The 15,440-nt window shown below is 39.7% G+C and overlaps 1 long non-coding RNA gene across 1 annotated transcript; it reads right to left on the bottom strand.

Annotated features, from left to right (window-relative positions):
- Positions 1-6,439: 6,439 nt before the first annotated feature.
- On the bottom strand, positions 6,440-14,947 carry LOC125716260 (uncharacterized). Its single transcript, XR_007384290.1, has 3 exons — positions 14,781-14,947; positions 8,383-9,421; positions 6,440-7,743 (listed from the first exon to the last, which is right to left on the bottom strand). It is a non-coding gene; the product is annotated as an uncharacterized LOC125716260 (long non-coding RNA).
- Between the last annotated feature and the right edge of the window lie 493 nt (positions 14,948-15,440).

The following is a 15,440-nucleotide window of genomic DNA, read 5'->3' as shown; positions in this document are numbered from 1 at the left end:
GCCTGTGGTTGCTGAAACCTGTTGCTTTTTCCTCTTTCTCGTTCAGACGCCCACACAGTCAGACATATACGCACACGGGGAAAGTACCGCTACTCAGAGGCTGCTATTCTCAGCCCTCTAACGTCCTCTAGTGGCTGGTTCAGCAACATGTCATTCAATCTCCGGCCACCCTATGCAAAAAGCTAGTTCTATCAGGTACAACACCAATTCTTAGGGGGTCTTTGCATATGAGTTTGAGGGGATGCCTCACAACAAATACTATGGAAATATACAGTACTGTGCAAAAGTCTTAGGCAGCCCAAAGAAATGTTTAAAGCTGTTTATCTGGGTAGCAAGTGTTAGAATTGGCTTAGAATAAAAAACACAATTTAACATTAGAACATGTGCAAATTAAGAGTAATGCAATAAAAACTAGTAATAATTTCTTCTGTTTTCTAAAAAGTTACTGATATCTAGTTGGATGGCTAGATGAACACCGCTTCAGTTCCCAAACTTCTCCTCAGGGGCACCTCAGCCGTTCCACGATTTTGTTAAATTTCACCAACAGCTCAATTAAATAATTAAATATATCAGTTTAAAAAGTCAGTGACGGATTGACCAGCTGTATGAGGTGTGCTAGTGGCCAAGTCAAAAAATACATGGCTGCACTGGACGGTTGCTGCAAATATTAGGATGATTTTAGTAGAGGTTCTGAAATGGCGAAGCTGACACACTTTGACAGGCATAATATCATAGTTTTACACCAACATGAGGATAGTCTAAACATCATTTCCTTTGCCTGCCTAAGACAGCCAATAAGGACTGACAGCCAATAAGAATTGTATCACAACGTAACCTCATCATTTCACACAAGTAAGAACAGGAATTCCAACAAGGTGTTTCAGGCAGATGAGAGAAGAAGGGTTTCTGTGGTGATAGTTACTCGCTTTGGTGTGTTTGGACTGTTTACATGCACATAACACTATATAGCACGCTAATGGAAAGGTAAAAGGCAGAAATGCTTAATAGGGCCCTTTTAAGTGTATAGCTGAATAAGCATATAGGCCATCCATCCATCTTTCCTCCAAGAGACACCCTGACTACTCTGACTGTGACAAACATGCTCATAACCCTATTAAACAGTAATAATATGTGAGCGTGTTGTGACAGACTGGTGCCCCCTGCAGGATGGAGTCCCCCTTACATCCCGTCCTTCCCAGGAAAGGCCCTGAATCACTGAAGCCCTAAATGCATCATTTATAAGAAACCAAGCAGCCACAACTGCTTCCTTGTGCATGAGATTTATAAGAGTGAAATGACGGCGTCTCTAGGCCTAATTTCATTAAGAAGTAAAACATTCCACCATTCTTACCGCTTACTGCTAAACTGGTCATGCCTGAGCAATTGCAAAAAAGGACAGAAAGTCATTTCAAACATGGAGGGCATGGAATAACATAATTAATGTGTGTGACAGTGACATCCTGTATGACAGCATGGGTTTTGAAATAAGCATCTGGTAATCAGCATTTAACTCTGCCACCTTGACCGTAAAAATAAACCCACGAGCCATTGTTCTCCCATAGTCCAACAATTATCAATCTCTGCTAACCGTCACAATAGGGCCTTTTGTAATAATGGACAAAGAGCCTGCACAGTTGGTTTAGATCATAAAGCTAGCCCTCAGCCTCGAGAGCGAGACAGCACAGTTGTCACATTAATATGAGGTCATATCTTTCAAAAGCTACGACGCTCCTTATTCTTGCCCTCCAGGCTTATAAACACCTTGACAGAAGTTGCCCAAACTGTGTTCTGTGGGCTGTGTTACGCAGTCCATGACATGGTTCCAAGGTGCAGCCAAGACTACAGAAGGTGCTGATGGGAGAGATGAGGGTTGTAAGCCTGTGTTCGGTTAGATTATCATGCTCTATTAATCACAGACTGGTTTAACCAAAGTAACCAATGAGAAGTAGGATAAACGACTTGGAGAGCGACAGCACAATAATCCCACCCACAGTGGATCCTGAAGCCTAATTTTTCCAATCACCTACAGAAGGTCACCGCAACATGAGTAAAAAATCTAATTGGCTTGACATTACTCATCGAATCACCTCAGTAAGCGACACAACACCACCCATGACCTGAAACGGCAACTTTCATTCTATTACACGTCCTTAACCATCCCCCTCCCTCGGTAAGCCCCATAGAAATGTCTTGCGGCTGGTACCAAATACATCCGTGCATTGGGGCCACAAGGCTTTAGACATTATTGAAACATTCAACAGGCGCCAGACAGCATGCACAACAACGCTGCAATCAACAGCACTGGTTTTGCAAGACGCTCCCTTGGTGATCACTGTGAGCACTGCGTTACACGCTGTTACGAATCCTGAGCAAACAGTAAAACGTTACAGGTTCTTCCTGCTGGGCTTGAACGGTTACACCCAAAAAAAAAAAATCAAACAAAAGAATAAGGCTTAATGTGCTCATTTACTGAACAACTCTTTGACAAATAAATACACTGTTTCTTTTGTTCCGCTGTTTCATTAAGTGTGTGACAGCATAATTAATCGCTTTAGGCTTTAGGCTTGGCCAAGCGTAATTACTTTAGATCAACGTCAGTATAGTGTCACATTACGGCTAAACAGAACTATGATTTAGCCTGTGTGCTGATAGTAAGAAAAAATGTAGAATTACTTGCAGAGAGGTTTCCTATCTCACTATAGATTACTTTCTCAGCTCGTTGAGAGAAAAAAAATCCTTGGAGAAGCTCTGACTAGTGATTAGACTTTATTACATTCTCTGTATTTATCTACTGTGCATAACAATTAATAATAAAAGGGCTACAAAACAGAGAATTCCACCATATAAGCAACAGAAATGTGCAAGGGTCTGAAATCAACGGAATACATTTTTATTGTATCATGTTTCATATTAGGGGGAAAAGTAAGCAGTGATGTCACTCTGCTGTTTTTAGCATCCAGGCCAAATTTAGCCTGCGAATACACAGACAGGCTGCTTCCACAAGCAGAACTTACACGATGCATTTCATTAATTCCACTGACCAGAAGGTCCTACACAGTGCTTTAAAAAAAATGGAAAAATTTCTGAGGTGTTAAAGAAACTCCGCCTCTTTCTGACCAAATGCATCAGAGGCAATGCAGTTGCACAGGTCTCAGTGCAGTTAATCTTTAAATACTTTAAGGATACCTTAGTCATACAGTTAGCATGTCTGGATTAGTGTTTTCACTCTTTGCTGCTGACAAGTACAGCTGCAGTGACCAGTTCTTGATATAGGTTAATATGGGGCTTACCCACACTGAAGCCAAGGAGCCTCTGTTAAAAGGAGGCCTCAACTAGTATATCACAGAAAAGAGGAGGGGGCCCTGATTATGTTCATAAGCCTCTGATGATAATTACTTATCACTGAAAATTATTAACAGTTAAGAATTAATAAGTATAAATGCTGCCAAAAACCGTTTTGTTTCTTTAAAGCCAAATGTATTATTTAAAAACTTCCAAATGAACATTTTCAGTATTTTCATGTTATTGCTATTAGAATATTTTTATAAAGATTTGTTTTTACACCACTGTTAATGAAATTATGAATGCACTGATTATAAATGATGTTTTTCCATCTAGGCAAAAAATGGTATCTTTACAAGGACAAATTGCGCAAAAATATATATTAAAGAGACTTACTGCCATCTAGTGTTTTCTAATCAACATAGCAGAGATAATGTAAGCTGGCTAACTGACCAGGCTACATTGCAAATAAAGGTACAAAGGAATATGCTGCAGATGATATAACATATTCTTTGAATGACTGACTGAATGATTTTTGGAGTTCCTTGGAAATTTCTGAAAATGTTGGGTCCATCCATCCATCCATCCATCCATCCATCTTCCAACTGCTTATCTGGGCTTGGGTTAGAGAATGTTGAGCCTTTTTTAATGCATGGCATTCATTTTTAGACAGGTTGATTTCCAAATTGTTAAGAGGAAATGCAACTGAAAATGACCGAGCTTAATTCTGTCACAAGTAGAAGAGTAAAAGTAAAAAATGCTGAATTACAGAGATAGTGAAATAAATCCATCCATCCATTTCCCGAAATGCTTATCCTACTGGGTTGCGGGGGGTCCAGAGCCTATCCTGGAAGCAATGGGCACGAGGCAGGGAACAATTCAGGATGGGGGGCCAGCTCATCGTAGGGCACACTCACACACCATTCACTCACACATGCACACCTACGGGCAATTTAGCAACTCCAATTAGCCTCAGAAAGTTTTTGGACTGTGGGGAAACCGGAGTACCCGGAGGAAACCCCACGACGACATGGGGAGAACATGCAAACTCCACACAAATGTGATACAGGCGGAGACTCAAACCCGGGTCCCAGAGGTGTGAGGCAACAGTGCTAACCACTGCACCACCATGCCACCCTAGTGAAATAAATGATTAATAAAAAAAATAGCAGTATAAAGTCAACACACATTTATTTATATAATTTATTTATAGTTTGAACAAATTTCAATAAACGTAAAAAATGCTTTTAACTCTTTCACTCAGAGTGTGCCAATTCCATACCCACAAACCAACAAGGAATATTGGGGAACAAGTGTCTGTCTTGCCTGATGGAACATTAGTAATGGTTAAACGTGGTTGATTTTTCTCCTTTTGAGACATACATACATATAAACACAAAATTGAGAGTGAAGCTTGGGATTCAAATACAGCACGTGTGTCTGTGGGGGGGAGCGAAGTGGTAAGGGTAGTGGGGGGGGAGCGAAGTTGTAAGGGTAGTTATCAAAACATCAGATTCAAATGAATCAGATTCAGCTCAAAGAACTACACGGGGAACAGGGGAACACACTAGGACCTGTGAAGCATGCAGGACTAGTGGAACACGAATGCGATGGCCAGCGACACCAGCTGGCCTAACAGGGAAACAGACTCGGCAGGGATGGATCCTGACAGAAGATTTTCATTTATATAATGGTTTTGTGAAGCAGTAATAAGATCAAAGATCAACTAGAGTAATATTAATTAAGATTTTTCATGTTCACATGGTCAAGCATCTTAGTCACCTTTCTCTTTTCTTGAACGTTTAAAAAGATCTGTCAAATACTTTTTGAGTTGTGTTAAAGGGATCAAGTGTCATAAATTTCACTTTTTTTGTTATCACTATAAGGCACTATTTCAGTTTTGGGGCTATCTGACAGAATATATGATCACTTCTAGTTTGTTACTCATACAATATGTCTGCAAAGTTTGAAACAGATCTGTATTTATTTTTAGACTGTTCATATAATGTTTTTAGAACTAGTGTGTTTGTAATACCAAGTGTCTTCTATAGCTGCCTAACTTCCTTCTACCATATAGTGCTGCTACTTCATTTCTTGGGCAATTTGTTTTTGTGAAGAAGTAATACGCCCCCCCCCCCCCAGATAGACAGATCGAGTGTCTGTGGAAGCGCTGGCCTTCCAGTGCCCAATTACAGGTATTCTCAGTCTGGCCTTAGTCATTATATCGAGCCTTTAATTTCGATGACAGCTTAAATCACACCTCATATTGAAATTAGAAATTCAGATTAAAAGTCTACGAGACGAGTAAATAAGAAGTACATGATAAGCAAAATATTTGACTAAAGTCCACTGAATCCTTATCAATTCATCGTTGAGCAACTCAGGGATCCACCTAGTGTTAAAGAAGGGAAATACAACTGAATAACTAGCGACATAAAGTTGGCTGGTACGCCCTTGAAACAAAGACACATTCGTTTTAACATTTCGCAAGTAAATGTAACGTAAAGTGCATCTGCAGTAGAACGAAATATCTAAGACAATTATAGAAGCAATATTATTTTTTTAGCCGCGAAAGACAGGATCTTTTACCCGAGATTTCATCATAGCTTAGAGAACATGACGAGGGATCTCAGTGTTTAGATTAATTAGTCAAATTAACGAATAAACATCGAGCGCGATTTTTTTTCGCAGTTTCAACCTAATTAAGAAAATCGCATTTATACGGGTTTCAAACACGTTATGATGTAACAAAACTGCACAGTCGATATATGAATTGCTGTTCTTTCGGGATAATAGCTTATAAAAGGGAATGAAGCATTTTGCCAAATTTTAAATAGTGTTTTTAGGTAGCCTATTTAGAAGAAGTCAATCCTCGGGGACCAGCAGCACATATAATTTACCTGGTTGGCGTGTGACAAGTGGCCGTCTTTTCCCACCAATAGGAGGCACTTCGCGAAGCACTGCCTCCTGACCCCAATTGCAGTACTCTGCATTTTTTTCCCGCTACTACCATCTGCTTTTAAGAAATAAAAAATACATATTTGCAGATGCAACCAGAGTCTTGTGCTTTTCAAAGTCACATATATTGTTAATCCACTCCTGTTAGCCAAGCAAATAAACAATCTTCCCCGCTATTGACGCATGCTTACGCAGCAAAAAACAACAACATAAAATGCCCCCACTCCGGCTGTAAGTTTTGCTTTTTTCTCGGTATATATTGGCGATACGACTTCATACATTCGTACAACTTTGATACATTTTCACATATCAGTGCAAACAAATTGCCTTCTAAGCGTTACAATGTAGAATATCAAGAATCCAGTTACCTTTATTATGAACATACGCAATTTCAGGTTAACACAGTATTGATTAATGACTTACGGTAAAGTGAGAATTAAGATATGTTGCTTGTACTTATGTAATAGGCTATAGACTGGTCGTATATGTTTGCAGGATTTGGGCGAAAGAAGTGCAGTGTATCCTACTTTACCGAGGTGCAAGGGTATGCTTTTGAGTTAAACAGTGTTTTATTATTGACCGTATCTCATCAGCCCGGGATCGATCTCTACCGCTTTAATTCGAAAATAACAGAAGTACATTTTGGAGAACATTTTCATTTTAACACTCTATGACTGTACTCTACTCGTTAACCGCTTTTTAAATTAGGTACTTTTAGATTACACTTCCTTCAAATGACAAGTAACTTAGTAACAGAAAGCTTTATTCTCTCATACCATGCAGCTGAATTGTGCAGCGAAAACGATCAAACATCTTAAACGTAAATGCATCTTTGCATAAAGTATTCCTTTCAGTTTGGTAACAAATGTTTAATTTCGTCCTGGGCGGCATGTTGTCTTTAAAATATACATTTGGGGGGAATTAAATGTACTGGGAGGAAAATTGAAAATAAAATTGAAAGCGTTTTAAAAACTTGTAAACAACTGCGCTTGTCCATCAAAATACCAGGAAATATTGATTTAACCTTTACAGATAAAATATATAATCAGAATCAGATTTTGTTATATTAACTATATAATGCAATTTTAATAATTGTACAAGATTATAAAACATTCTGCTCTTCATGCGACAGAATTTAACCTTCATATACAAAATGGAGTTTCATTCGTTGTCATAATCGCTAATGGCGCCACCGTCTGAAAACAGCACAGGCAGACTTACGCCATTTGAGTCTGCATATTAACACTGTAACAAAGACCATTTGTTGTTCCTCCATGACAGGACCCGCGAATGGCGTTCTGCCGGTTTTGCGAAATGGCGGACCGAGGAGGAGACAGCGAGGCTGAAATCTGACTACAGGGCTCCAAGCTAGAGATAAGATGCGGACACGGGACGGGTCCAGGATCCGGATTCAGCCTCCTATACTGATGTTTCGGCCGTTATATCAAGCAGTTCCCGAATAGTTCTCTTTTGAGTCCATTTTTTCTTATGTAATGCAAAGGTCTGAAAGAAAAATCAGTTAAAAGAAAGATACTTTAATTCTTTAAAAAAAAAAAACCTCATTATACACTACGTTGGAAAAACATAAAAAAAAGTTAGGCGGATATCTAAAACTTATTAAAAAGTAGCAACATAAAATGAATTACAAACAAAAGTGTACAAACCTTGTCATAATAAAACAAAGGGAGAAAAATCATTAAGGACAGTAATGACGAGATTTTAGAGGTGAGACCACACTGCTTGTAAAAATGTAAAAAAAGAAGAAATCTCATATTCACAGATGTTAGTGGGAGGAATTTAAGATGCAGTCTCATGCCCATACACGTCCTGTTCCTGCGTCAGTCATTTTTTTTATGTTCTGAAAATGTACAATTATCACATTCAAAGACACCCTTATTCTACGAATAGTTTGGATCACCATGGGTCTTTGTAATATATTCACTGAATAATGAACTACTGAATTGGGTAGCTTATTCATTTATGTAACTCTGGCTTAATTGAGATAATGATCTGCCAGTGCTAAGCAAGAAATTAACCACCAGACACCTCCAAATGAAAACGTTATATCTGAGGGTGCTTTTCTTTTTCCAGCTCTGCAGAAAAAAAGTGGCGAGGCAGAGTAGGTCTCATGCTATGACTCACGGGACAGGCTGATGGTATCACTGCAAGCCGATGGTACCATGGTTTCTTTTGGCTGGGCTTTTGCACACCGGTTCTTTGTTTAACACTTCCTGTGCTGAGGGTAGACAAGTACACAGGTACAACTTGGACTTCTCAAGGGAAAGTGAAACTTTGCTTTTCAGGTTCATGTACAGTGTCTCAGAACACTGGAGAATGTACACTGCATGCTTGGAGGGATCACGTCTGTGTGAGGAGCTCTGCACTGGAAACATGCTAGAACATTCTGTGGCTGTGTTCTTTACAGGGACCCAATTAGCAGCTCGCTGACATTTCCCAGAGATCTCTGGAAGACTGACAACGAGGAGAGGGGCTGGTAGTTAGGGGAGGGTTTCTGTTGGCATTTTTTAATGGGTAGACATTGTTCTGCAAAGATTTGAATTATATCATTACAGGAGCTAAATCTCACTTACAGCACAGAGGCAGTCGTATGGACACTTATGAATTTGCCAAACCTATCTTCCTCAGAGATAAGGTCTTTGAATTATGCATAACGCTACACCATGACTGATGTTTCATGCACATTTTTTCGATATGTTACGACAGGTAGAAATGCTTCTAGGCAGTGAAAGCTTTCCTCTGCTGATTTACGACCGACATTAGGAGATCCTTAGGAAATATAAGTTCCTCCTAATGTGCGCCTTTTCCAAAAAAGGATACGGAGAGGAGTATTTTATGTATGTTAGAGCACGATGCAGTAACATATTCTGCTTGCACACAATAGAAGTCTTTACTGTTGGGCTTTTCCCAATGATTTAGCTCCAGTTTATGGGAATCGCTGGCCTTTGCGCAGATTTTAATAAACGGTTACAGGCAGAAGCAAACAAAATTCTCAAAGGATACTCATTTGGCGCATGACTCCATGGTGGATGGCCATTTGCTACGATCCGGGCTCATTTCCTGTTAGAGTAGGAGTGAGAGGGAAAGATGAAACCTTGGCTTGATGGGACAAGCCCCCACCCAATGTCACTCTCAGTATGGGCAGGTCCTTCTGGTTTCTTTACTGCAGGAAAAAAAAAAAACACCTAGGGAGCAGGAAGATAACAAAAGAACGAACTAGAGTGGAAAAACCCCACAGTGCATATCTTGAGCCAACAGTCAGGAAGTGCAACTTTTTCTTTGGCTACACCATAAAAGGAACTGTTTTTAATTCTCTTCGACCCCCCCCCCCCCACCACCACCACCCGAAAGGTCTCTGTAGAAACTGCTTGATTAAACAAAACAGAAGAATGAGATGTGATTTCTTAAATGCAGCTCAATAAAAAAGATCAGGCAAGGAGGGCCCATTAATCTGAGCTTTACAGAATATGTATAAATTATATAGTGTATTTGTTATATATTGTAACAGTTATATGGTGTAACGACTGTGTCTTTGTAGTGATAGTGAGTCTTTGTTTCAAGCAAAATACGTAATATGTAAATTTTTATTCATAGTGTTTCTTTGTATATTACAATCTGATTAAAAAGTTTTCACAAAACGGTATTCCATTTAAGTAGGCTGTTTTCCTTAAACCTGGGTGCGACTTCCTTGCATTATCTTGCTACCAACTCTTTTATAAAAGACTGTACCACTATATAAACTCCCAACAGTTTGGGAGCCCGAGTTATTGTAGATTATAGTGTGATTTGTGTTCAGTGAGATAGCTTCACAAATTCACACAGGTGTAACCGATCACCTAGCAACCAGACCACTATTTCAAAGTAGCGCCTGTCAATTTTTTATTAACAAGCAATTAGTATAATTATAAGTTGCGACAACATCCTACAAATGTAATATATTCACTTGCCTTTGCGTCTTTGAATTTTTTCTTTGAATATTAAATTGCATTTGATGAAACTGCGTGTATGAACCAAAATATACTCATTCAGCAGTACAATGTCTTGCACACTCATCCAGATTCTGCATCTCTCCAAAAGTGCAGGGATATTTGTGTTATGGTGAATCAATAATGAATGGGAAGTTGTTATTGATCGTTTTGCGTGTTTTCAATTATTTAAAGTCTCCTTGTACTCCCATTTAAAATTCATAACCGCCGTGTATATTTAGCGATCTCAGTTGCCTTTTACAGGCAGTTCACTGACTTCAGAGTGAATAGCATTAAAATTCTAAAGATTCTGCCCTTTTTTTCCCCCAATATCAAGCAAGATCTGATTGTGGCTTTTCAGTTTTCAAAGCACAACAAATGTCCTTTGTGAAAACTTTGTCTTAAAAGAGGTTGTTTGACAATACGCTGAAAAGAGGTTATAATTATCTGTGGATAATTGTCTTGGAACAGCATGGACCAGCGACTGAATGCGTCTGTGTAAAGTATATGATGGAATGGGAACATACTAGATCTCCCACATCACAGAACTGCTAGTCCACTATGAAAATGACATCAATTTTTACATCCATACCCTATATATTGAATAAAGCAATTCCAATTTAACATTTAATCAGAAGAGCAGCTTGTACTTGTGGCACTAGATGTGAGGTTGTTTAGATGATTATCTATGTAAAAAAAAAGACAGCAACATTTGTCAATTTCAATATCTACAGTGTGGATCCGTGGTGTGCGTATGATGAAAGGCTCATTTGTGACTCACGATGAGGTCTTGGTTGTCATTTAAAGGGCCCTCCCTTACATCTGCACCAGAAAACATATACCCCTTTTTTTATTCTCGGTGCGGCAACTCATTGAGAACCCAGACAATTCTCACAGTTCTGAAAGTATGTGTGAAACTTACCGAAGGAGCATCTGGTTTCATGTAACTGGAGACGTTAGACGGGAGCAATAATGCGCACATTTTTCGGCAGTTAGGGTTAGGGAGGGAAAGGTCTAATCTGAGGAAATTCCTAAGCTGCAATTGGGCGCTATTCTCTGACCATATCTGGGATAAATCACAGGAATTTCCAGACACATCCCTATCCAGCGGCTGAGATGATCCTCCACTGTAATGCTATCATGTCTTTGCGATTAAAAGGCTTATGTGAGACAATCAGGGAGTATCTTTAACATGTAGAGGAGCGACATTTAAGCACATTACTGCTCAGATTAATAGCATGAGAAGTTTTACCTTGTGAAACTGAGCGGGTATAATATACTACATTGTAGAGGGCAGTGATTGAGGTGTCAAACATTTATACACTGGACAGAAAAGAAACCAAAATAATTACCTATTAATGTTACAAGAAATATGTTAAGCACCAGGCTGTGAATGATGCAAATATGTAATAAACCTTTGCACACTGGAACAAAAATTTAAATATATGCATTGTATACCCGCAGTACTTTCACAGGATAATGGATTTTTTTTTTATTTTTGGATTTATGCTACTGAATTATGTGTATTTATTCTCACTTTTTAGATATTTATCTCCTTGGATAAAGTCACAGCTGCACATGCATGATGAATGGGACAGGAATGCCACAGGAAATGTGATTTCCTGTTTTAAGTGTGTTTATATGGGGTACTTGGCAAGATGAACTGTGACTGAGATGCAACTACAATCCGAGGTGTGAACACAGGTTACTCTGTGCTATATTAAAAACATTGACTAAAGTGACTGACCCTTCTCAGAAAAAGCTCTCAAATGTCTAGTGCAGGGTCCTGGGGGACCCACAGATAGTCCATGTTTTTGCTACAGGGTCCTGGGAGGGAGCAAAAATGTGGACTGTCTCGTAGAAAACTTGAAGGGAGCAAAAACATGGAGTGGTTGTGGGTTCCCAAGGAGCGGGTTGGGAAACACAGGTCTAATGTGCAGTTGTGGTCTAACGCAGGTCTGCTTCAGGCACAGGACACTTTGGGCTGAAGGGAATCATCAGGAGATGTGTCTGGACTCAGACGTGGAGTTTGATCAATGAGTTTGTTTGAGGCCACCAAGCTCCCTCAATGCAAATGCTAATGCAATACAAAAAATATAGCACAGGTTGGGCCTGTGCCTTCCATGCAGCTGCTTTGCTTAAACTGCCCGAGGGCTTGGGGCTAGAGGAACAAAATAGTTTGATTCCATTCAGTTACCAGGTTGTGGCTGCTGACTAGCATCCATAAGAAGTCAAGGTTGTCTTTGTTAACAGGCTATGATAGTGAAGGGAAAATGTAGCCTCATGAACCACTTGCTGTATTTTCTGACCCCACTAGATGGTGCTGTTTAGAAAAGGGATCAAAGCATGCCACGAAGCAAAGCAACAGCACCATCTAGTGGGGTCAAAAAATACAGCAAATGGTTCATGAGGCTTCATTTGGCCATTTCTAGACTATGGATATCCTGGTTACTGTAACTAAAGGAAGAACATTAAATGGAAGGGTGCGGTTTGATATATTAGTTAAAAAATATCACAGAGATAGATTTATGTAGCTAGTGGCCTTTATATAATATATAATTTATTATTTTCCTTTATTTTGTAATTTGCGGGTCTGTTATATTTGATGGTTTGATTGAGTATGATCCTTTTTCAAATCCTCAAATGTTAAACGGTTAAGTCGAGCCAAAACTCCTGCCTTTATCCTTGAATCATATTGATAGGTTCTTGCTTTGTTAGAAGTTGCCCTGTAGCTCCTGCTCCCGCACTGCTTACACTTGTACCTGGGAATTCATTAGAAGCTGAGTCTAGCTGCATTTACGCTTAGTTGACTCCTTGACAACACGTATGCTTGTAATGTGCCGCTTGCCTTACTTATACGTCACTGTCGACAAAAGTGTCTGCTAAATAAAAGTAAAATGTAAAAAGCATGACGCCCTGCTGCACTCACTTCCAGGGAGACCACAGGTGTCATCTTACGGTTCCCCGCCCCCTACAAAATGCAGTCCCGCTCATTAAATATTCATCGTGCGGCAGAACTGGAGAGGTCCTCAACACATTATCTCCCCTCTCCACTTCCCATGGAGACCATCTCTGCGAGTCCCATACAAGGGTCCAATTACTCACAATGCCAGTTTGCCCTTCTTATATACCAATATAGGGAATTGCACTGTAATATCAACAAAAATGTGGTGTAGTTAAATTGCAATTCATTAAAGGGAATATTCATCGAAAACGGTATATGTCTCAATTAACATAACAAGTGTTAAGGTTTCTACCAAGTCTTAAAGAACCAGGAAAATGTGAACAGAAACAGCCTAACATCACTACCCAAATCAAGATTGCTCTACTTCTCTCGGCCTTTCTCCACATTGGGACTTTAATGTAAATTGCTAGTTGCTCACACCTGACTATAGCTGGGTTAACAAGTCCACAGGTGCGTCTGCTGAGAGGTAATTGGTAGGCGAGGCTCAGGTGGGTGAGCCCCGATTGGGCAAGATAATTTGCTAGAGTAAAGCAGAGAGTGAATGTATGCTACTCAGGAAGCATTTCTCACAACCAATCAGAAAGGGGGGGTTGTTCCAACACACAAAAGCTCTTAGACAACAATCCAGCTATTGGCAGCTCGTATATAAATTATTGTATTTAAATTTGAATGCTGTGCTTTTAGGTAATTGTCATTCCTGTAATCTAGTAAGGCAGCTTGTTTAGGAACCCTCCCAAACATGTGAAGTCATATTGGCGCGTATGTTTATGTTTTGGGATCTGCTCAATACGATTTGTAGAATTGCATTTATTTTTTAGTCTTTGCACTTGTCCAAAGTGAAGTACAAGTGAGCCAAATACTGTATAACATTTATCAGTTACCTGTAAAAATTTCCTGAGAACGCTGGACTGTGGCAAATGTTTATGAAAAAGCTGCCAGTGAGTAGTTTTTTTCCCATGATGTGAAACCCCCTTTGCATAGTGTAGACAGAGTTTTGGGTATTGGGTACACTATTATTGAGTTCGGATTTGGCCCTTACTTTGTGCTCCCTGCCATAATTTAGGCAATCGTATGTTTAAATCGCTCAATAACTGCACATGGAGTTTATTATTTCTGCTGTCAGAATAGCTCTCTCTGCAAAAGGGCTGGTCTAAATGACCAGCCTTCCTGTCGGGTTTACCTGGCATGTTTCACACTGCTCACTGACACTGCAAAATTCATGCACTCCCCCCCCCTCCCGCAAGCGGCACCTTTATAGTGTCCATGGATGTTAGTCTCTGAGGCTAAAGGGGACACTTTCCCAACAGGACTCTGCACTGGTAACCACAGTGTGCTACAGGACTACAGTCTTCCTGCAGAATTCCTTTGGAACACTAGATTTCATGGGCTGGAATGTAAACAGTCAAAAGAATTACTTTCACATATATGAAGAACTGTCTTATGAGACATAATCAATAATAATTCTTCTTGCAATAATACTATGACCATTATTAAGTTTACCTTGCAGGGGAAAATAATTATGCATAAGACCATACCAGGTCAAACATTTTTTTCCTGTGGTACTGTAATTAAGGAGGTTCCATCATACTTACAATTAAACAATGGCTGGCAAAGGGTTCCCTCTTTCTTGGTAACATTTCCTTTAAAAACATCGTCCGTCTATTCTAAAACAGAATACGCAATTCCCATTCCACAATACGTCTGGTTCCACACTCACAGGGCCGGTAACCTTCAATCCATTCATAAACGGTTTTATAGACGCATGCTGACGTGTGGAATCTCTGAAAAGCATCGTAAAGACCAGGTAAAAGCTCAAGGCAGGGCCTCGAGCTAGGAAAATTCTAAATGGATCTTGTCATATGCAGGTGAAGAGAGTGAGGGCAAGTATAAACAGATTTTTGTCTGTATTTTGTCTTCGGCGACTCCAAATGAACTCGCAAACTCTTTAATGGGAACATAAGTGGGCTGGTTTGCAGAGTGTCAGACAGCTCTTTGATTTGTGCAAGAATTTGACTTATGCCCATGGCTTCCAGACCAGTCACAGTACAAAGTCAACAAAGTCAAGACAACTCAGACTTAAGTTGGTCTTATGATACCTAAAGACATTAGACTTCCAGACCTGCGTGCAATATGTTTTGTCTGACAGCTTCTGAGTCATTTGGCTGTTTTGCATTTGGTACTTTCACTGACCCCTGGTGGTAGATGTAAGTAACTGAAAGCAAGGGTGGCACGCCAACACTTATCTTTGGGAA

This window comes from Brienomyrus brachyistius, chromosome 21 (assembly GCF_023856365.1).
Source record: "Brienomyrus brachyistius isolate T26 chromosome 21, BBRACH_0.4, whole genome shotgun sequence".
NCBI lineage: Eukaryota > Metazoa > Chordata > Actinopteri > Osteoglossiformes > Mormyridae > Brienomyrus > Brienomyrus brachyistius.
Note: the sequence above shows the minus strand (reverse complement) of the source record. Positions and strands in the feature narration are given on the sequence as shown.